Raw genomic sequence first — 7,376 nt, forward strand, 5'->3', positions numbered from 1 at the left:
GGGGTTAGTCTGTGAGCGCAGGCCTTATAGAAAACATTCATCCAGGGCCTTTATAGAATAAAATCATGCCCACATAAGTGTTATTGTGATGGGGTTAGTCTGTGAGCGCAGGCCTTATAGAAAACATTCATCCAGGGCCTTTATAGAAAAAAAAATTATGCCCAATAAGGTGTTAGTGTGTAGGGTTAGTCTGTGAGCGCAGGCCTTTGTAAAACATTCATCCAGGGCGAGAATGAAATAAAACGATGCCCATTAAAGTGTTACTGCGCTTAGGGTTAATGTGTGAGCCCAGGCCCTTTGGAAAATTGAAATCCAGACACGGGGTTCGTGAAATGTGTGTCCGAGAAGTCGCTTAACCCGCCTTGATCGGCTGTAACGAGCGCCTGGATGTCTGGACGAGGTTTTGAACGCTTAAAAAATCCTCCAGGGTGGAGGGGGTCGAGTGGGAAAGCGCCCGAGAAGTCGCGACTTAACCCGCCGAGATCGGCTGAAATATGCGCCTGGATGTTTGGACTTAGGTTTTGAAAGCAAAAAAATCCTCCAGGGTGGCGGGGTCGAGTGGGAAAGCGCCCGGGAAGTCGCACTTAACCCGCCGAGATCGCCTGAAATATGCGCCTGGATGTCTGGACTTAGGTTTTGAACGCTTAAAAATACCTCCAGGGTGGAGGGGGTCGAGTGGGAAAGCGCCCGAGAAGTCGCGACTTAACCCGCCGAGATCGCTGAAATATGCGCCTGGATGTCTGGACTTAGGTTTTGAAAGCAAAAAAATCCTCCAGGGTGGCGGGGTCGAGTGGGAAAGCGCCCGGAAGTCGACTTAACCCGCCGAGATCGCCTGAAATATGCGCCTGGATGTTTGGACTTAGGTTTTGAAAGCAAAAAAATCCTCCAGGGTGGCGGGGTCGAGTGGGAAAGCGCCCGAAGTCGACTTAACCCGCCGAGATCGCCTGAAATATGCGCCTGGATGTCTGGACTTAGGTTTTGAACGCTTAAAAATACCTCCAGGGTGGAGGGGGTCGAGGGAAAGCGCCCGAGAAGTCGCACTTAACCCGCCGAGATCGGCTGAAATATGCGCCTGGATGTTTGGACTTAGGTTTTGAAAGCAAAAAAATCCTCCAGGGTGGCGGGGTCGAGTGGGAAAGCGCCCGAAGTCGACTTAACCCGCCGAGATCGCCTGAAATATGCGCCTGGATGTTTGGACTTAGGTTTTGAAAGCAAAAAAATTCTCCAGGGTGGCGGGGTCGAGTGGGAAAGCGCCCGAAGTCGCACTTAACCCGCCGAGATCGCCTGAAATATGCGCCTGGATGTTTGGACTTAGGTTTTGAAAGCAAAAAATTCTCCAGGGTGGCGGGGTCGAGTGGAAAGCGCCCGAAGTCGCACTTAACCCGCCGAGATCGCCTGAAATATGCGCCTGGATGTTTGGACTTAGGTTTTGAACGAAAAAAATTTCTCCAGGGAGACCGGGTCGAGGGGGAAAGCGCCCGAGAAGTCGCGATTTAACCCGCCGAGATCGGCTGGATGAAGCGCCTGGATGTCTGGACTTAGGTTTTGAAAGCAAAAATTTCTCCAGGACGGCGGGGGGTCGAGGGGACTTAAAGCTCGATCGGGTCGGATGAAGGCGGACTTACTTAACCCGGACTCGATCGGAAGGCGGATGAAGCGCGCCTGGATGTTTGGACTTAGGTTTTGAACGCAAAAATTTCTCCAGGACGGCGGGGTCGAGTGGAAAGCGCCCGAAGGCGCACTTAACCCGGACTCGATCGGTCGGATGAAGCGCCTGGATGTTTGGACTTAGGTTTTGAACGCAAAAATTTCTCCAGGACGGCGGGGTCGAGTGGGAAAGCGTCCGAAGGCGACTTAACCCGGACTCGATCGGTCGGATGAAGCGCCTGGATGTTTGGACTTAGGTTTTGAACGAAAAAATTTCTCCAGGACGGCGGGGGTCGAGGGAAAGCGCCCGGAAGGCGACTTAACCCGGACTCGATCGGTCGGATGAAGCGCCTGGATGTTTGGACTTAGGTTTTGAACGAAAAAATTTCTCCAGGACGGCGGGGTCGAGTGGGAAAGCGCCCGGAGGCGACTTAACCGGACTCGAGGTCGGATGAAGCGCCTGAATGTTTGGACTTAGGTTTTGAACGAAAAAAATTCTCCAGGACGGCGGGGGTCGAGGGGAAAGCGTCCGAAGGCGACTTAACCCGGACTCGATCGGTCGGATGAAGCGCCTGGATGTTTGGACTTAGGTTTTGAACGAAAAAATTTCTCCAGGACGGCGGGGTCGAGGGGGCGAAAGCGCCCGGAAGGCGACTTAACCCGGACTCGATCGGGTCGGATGAAGCGCCTGGATGATTTTCGCTTCAAAATTGCACTAAGTCCAACTTCGGGAAAGGTCCGACTTCCATACCTCCGAGGCTCCGAGTCAGGCCGACCGAGAGGCCTCCTCCCGGCATGATTCAAATTTTCCCGCGACCCTGGAGGTGGCCGCTACACAGGAGCAACTTTTACATGGGTACACGATTTCGTGAACGCGTGTTTTTGTGGACTTAGTCTCTGAGCGAAAAAAGTCGAAAACGACTAAGTCCATATCGACTTAGGTTTTGAACGCACCTTTCTGAAGCCCGGGCGAGGGAGCTATCGAACGCTTCACCTGAAACACGGACACAGACGCCGAGAGAGAGACGCTCGACGGCGAGAGCGCCCTCGCCCCGAACGTGATCGATTGAGCGCCGAAGCGCGCTTCTAGCCTAGACCCCACCCGCCAGCCCCGCTGGCCGCTATGGGTCGGGAGTGCCTGGCAGGGGCACGGCGCGCAATGGGTTTACGCTTGGGCTTTGACAGCACGCCGCGCCGGGCAATTTGGACGCTCGTTACGAGCAGGCCCCAGCCCGAGGGAAGGCGCCAACCCTTCGGAGGAGGCCTAGACGGCCGGTCAGAGCGCAGAGGTCCGCCACCGGGCGGGCGGAGGGGCAGAACGCGACGCTGCCCCGGCGACGCCGCGCGGGTACCCCCCCCCCGTGAAACACACTTTTCCGAGCGCCGCCGCGATCCCAGCGCCACCCACCCCGAAACGGCGACTTCGCCCGGGGAAGGTTCGAGCCGCGCGCGCCTATGAGCGCCGGTCTTAGCCGAGGGTCCAAGCGGGTCTGCCCAGGCCCTCCTCAGGCGGACTGAGACCCGTGTGTAGGCAAAAACGCGCTTCGGCCGGTTGGTCCCTACGACCCACAGGGGTTACCTGGTTGATCCTGCCAGTAACATATGCTTGTCTCAAAGATTAAGCCATGCAGGTCTGGCGCACACGGCCGGTACAGTGAAACTGCGAATGGCTCATTAAATCAGTTATGGTCCTTTGATCGCCCACCCGGTACTTGGATAACTGTGGCAATTCCAGAGCTAATACATGCAAACGAAGCGCCGACCGGCCGACCGCCTCTCGCTGGGGGGGAGGCTAGGACGCGCGCATTTATCAGATCCAAAACCCATCCGGCCCCGGGGGATCCGCCCCCCCGACCCGGTACCTTTGGTGACTCTAGATAACCGGCCGATCGCCGCCTCTCCGCGCGCGCGACGATTCATTCGAGTGTCTGCCCTATCAACTTTCGATGGTACATCAGGCGCCTACCATGGTGACCACGGGTGACGGGAATCAGGGTTCGATTCCGGAGAGGGGAGCCTGAGAAACGGCTACCACATCCAAGGAAGGCAGCAGGCGCGCAAATTACCCATTTCCGACTCGGAGAGGTAGTGACGGTGGTCAACAATACAGGTCTCTTTCGAGGCCCTGTAATTGGAATGAGCGATCTTAAACACATGGGCGAGGACCCATTGGAGGGCAAGTCTGGTGCCAGCAGCCGCGTAATTCCAGCTCCAATAGCGTATATTAAAGTTGCTGCAGTTAAAAAGCTCGAGTTGATCTCGGATCTGGCTGGCGGTCCGCCGAGAGGCGAGCCACCGCCCGCCCCAGGTCCCTGCCTCGAGGCGCCCGGATGCCCTTGGCTGGGTGTCCGGTCCGAGGGGCCCAAAGCGCTTACTTTGAAAAATTAGAGTGTTCAAAGCAGGTCGAAGCGCCGCCGCTGAATACCGCAGCTAGGAATAATGGAATAGGACTCCGGTTCTATTTTGTGGGTTTCTGGAACCCGGAGCCATGATTAAGAGGGACGGCCGGGGGCATTCGTATTGGCGCCGCTAGAGGTGAAATTCTTGACCGGCGCAAGACGGACGAAAGCGAAAGCATTTGCCAAGAATGTTTTCATTAATCAAGAACGAAAGTCGGAGGTTCAAGACGATCAGATACCGCCGAGTTCCGACCAGAACGATGCCGACCCGCGATCCGGGCGGCGTTATTCCCATGACCCGCTGGCAGCGCATGGAAACCACGAGTCTTTGGGTCCGGGGAGTATGGTTGCAAAGCTGAAACTTAAAGGAATTGACGGAAGGGCACCACCAGGAGTGGAGCCTGCGGCTTAATTTGACTCAACACGGGAAACCTCACCCGGCCCGGACACGGAAAGGATTGACAGATTGATAGCTCTTTCTCGATTCTGTGGGTGGTGGTGCATGGCCGTTTTAGTTGGTGGAGCGATTTGTCTGGTTCATTCCGATAACGAACGAGACTCGCTTGCTAAATAGTGGCGCGCCACTTGGGTCGGCGCCAAAAACTTCTTAGAGGGACAAGTGGCGCTCAGCCACGCGAGATGGAGCAATAACAGGTCTGTGATGCCCTTAGATGTCCGGGCTGCACGCTGCGCCATTAATGGGCGGATCAGCGCAGTGTCTACCCTGCGCCGAGGCGCGCGGTAACCCGCTGAACCCCGCCGTGATCGGGACTGGGGATTGAAACTATTTCCCATCAACGAGGAATTCCCAGTAAGCGCGGGTCATAAGCTCGCGCTGATTAAGTCCCTGCCCTTTGTACACACCGCCCGCCGCTACTACCGATTGGATGGTTTAGTGAGGTCTCGACTGCCCCCGCCTGGCCCTCGCGGGCTCTGGGCGGAGCGCCGGGAAGACGATCAAACTTGACTATCTAGAGGAAGTAAAAGTCGTAATAAGGTTTCCGTGAGGTGAACCTGGCGGAAGGATCATTATCGCCCGCCCGATCCAAAGCGAAACGCTTCGGCGGGGAGGCCTAGCCCACCTCCCCGCCTCAAGCCCGGTGTGCGCGCAGAGGCCGGCGGCCCGCGCGCGCCTCTCCGGAGCACCGAAGCGAAAGCGCAGAGCGCGATAAGAAAAAAAAAAAAAAAGGAACTTGACTGTCGCCAGACTGGCGGCCCCCGCTTCCAGCGGCGGGGCTGAGCCGGGGCCCTGGCGGGTACCCGCACGGCCTCCGGGACCGTGGTTCAAAGTCTCTCCCGCTGGCGAGGGGCGCCTGTCCGGGTAAAAACCTCTATCCTATTTTACTCTATGATCCAGCGGCCGTGGCCCGAGAGGTCTGCCGCCAAAACCCAAGACGGCAAAAAGAACCGCACAAAACCTAAGACGGCGGAGAGAGAGAGATCCGCGAGAAGGGAACGCCGCTCTGGGAGGCTTGACGCCCTCCCGCGGAGGCTTGAGCAACCTACCGCGAGCGCCATGACTGTCGCTGACTCGGGCGGGCCCCCTGCTTTCCAGCGCGGGGGCCGAGCCGGGGCCCTGGCGGGTACCCGCACGGCCTCCGGGACCGTGGGTTCAAAGTCTCCTCCCGCGAAGGAGGGGCGCCCGTCCGGGGTAAAAAAACCTCTATCCTATTTTACTTATGATCCAGCGGCCGTGGGTTCGAGAGGTCTGCCGCCAAAACCCAAAACGGCAAAAGAACCGCACAAAAACCTAAGGCGGAGAGAGAGAGAGAGAGATCCGAGAGAACTTGACTGTCGCCAGACTCGGGCGGGCCCCCTGCTTTCCAGCGGCGGGGGCTGAGCCGGGCCCTGGCGGGTACCCGCACGGCCTCCGGGACCGTGGTTCAAAGTCTCTCCCGCGAAGGAGGAGCGCCTGTCCGGGTAAAAAAACCTCTATCCTATTTTACTTATGATCCAGCGGCCGTGGCCCGAGAGGTCTGCCGCAAAAACCCAAAACGGCAAAAAGAACCGCACAAAAACCTAAGGCGGAGAGAGAGAGAGAGAGATCCGAGAGAACTTGACTGTCGCTGCACTCGGCGGGCCCCCCTGCTTTCCAGCGGCGGGGGGCCGAGCCGGGGCCCTGGCGGGTACCCGCACGGCCTCCGGGACCGTGGTTCAAAGTCTCTCCCGCGAAGGAGGGGCGCCCGTCCGGGTAAAAACCTCTATCCTATTTTACTCTATGTTCCAGCGGCCGTGGCCCGAGAGGTCTGCCGCCAAACATCCAAGACGGCAAAAGAACCGCACAAAACCTAAGACGGCGGAGAGAGGGATCCGCGAGAAGGGAACGCTGCTCTCTGGGAGGCTTGACGCACCTCCCGCGGAGGCTTGAGCAACCTATCATGAGCGCCCCACCCCTGGCACGGGTGGGGCCGAGGCCGCGAGCCTCTGAAAGACTTTGCTTTGCCAACCCCGGCGGGTACCCAGCAGGCCTTCGACCGTGGGTTCAAGTCCCCTCTCGCTGGGGCGCCTGTCCGGGAACGACTTTGTATTTTTGAACCCACACAAGCCTGTGCAGTTCGCCTCGCCCCGGCGCTAAACTCAAACGCAGTACGACTTTAGCGGTGGATCACCGCTCGTAAGGCCGATGAAGAACGCAGCCAGCCGCGTAGAACTAATGTGAATTGCAGGACACATCGATCATCGACACTTCGAACGCACTTTGCGCCCCGGTCCGCCCCGCCACGCCTGTCTGAGGGTCGCTTTCCATCGATCGACCTCCGGTCCCGCGGCTGAGCGCCGCAGGGGGCTTCCCCGCCTCCTCCGCCCTCCCAAGTGCAGACCGCCACGGGCACGCCTCCTCGGGCGGAGTCGAGCGCCCGGCTTCCTCCCACGAGGGGGAGGTCGGCGCCCCCAGGCGCCTGGGACCGAGCGGCGCCCCTCTCTCGGCGGCTTCCCGTGGGTGTCTGCCACCTCCGCCGCCGCCGACGTGGACTCCCGCCCTCCGCCTCGGACGCCCCGCGGCGTAACGGGAGGTTCGCGCCCGCCTCGCCTCGGCGCCCTGCTGCCCGGCGCGCGAACGAGACCTGTTCAGGCCAGCCCGCAGCAGCAGCGCGCGCGGCCGCTCCCTAACCCATATCCGACAACGACTCAGATCAGACGAGACGACCCGCTGAATTTAAGCATATTACTAAGCGGAGGAAAAGAAACTAACAAGGATTCCTCAGTAGCGGCGAGCGAAGAGGGAAGAGCCCAGCGCCGATCCTCGCCCGGCCACGGCGGCGAGGGACATGTGGCGACAGAAGACCGCTTCTCTCGGCGCGGGTCGGGGCCCAAGTCCTTCTGATGGAGGCT

General features: G+C 59.0%; 1 non-coding gene across 1 annotated transcript in view; it reads left to right on the top strand.

Annotated features, from left to right (window-relative positions):
- Positions 1-7,167: 7,167 nt before the first annotated feature.
- The window catches only part of LOC122332053, a 4,000-nt gene continuing 3,791 nt past the window's right edge, over positions 7,168-7,376 (top strand). The window contains exon 1 of the ribosomal RNA XR_006248404.1: positions 7,168-7,376. This exon is cut by the window's right edge and continues 3,791 nt beyond it. This is a non-coding gene — a ribosomal RNA (28S ribosomal RNA).

Source organism: Puntigrus tetrazona, unplaced genomic scaffold (genome assembly GCF_018831695.1).
Source record: "Puntigrus tetrazona isolate hp1 unplaced genomic scaffold, ASM1883169v1 S000000003, whole genome shotgun sequence".
NCBI classification, from domain to species: Eukaryota; Metazoa; Chordata; class Actinopteri; order Cypriniformes; family Cyprinidae; genus Puntigrus; species Puntigrus tetrazona.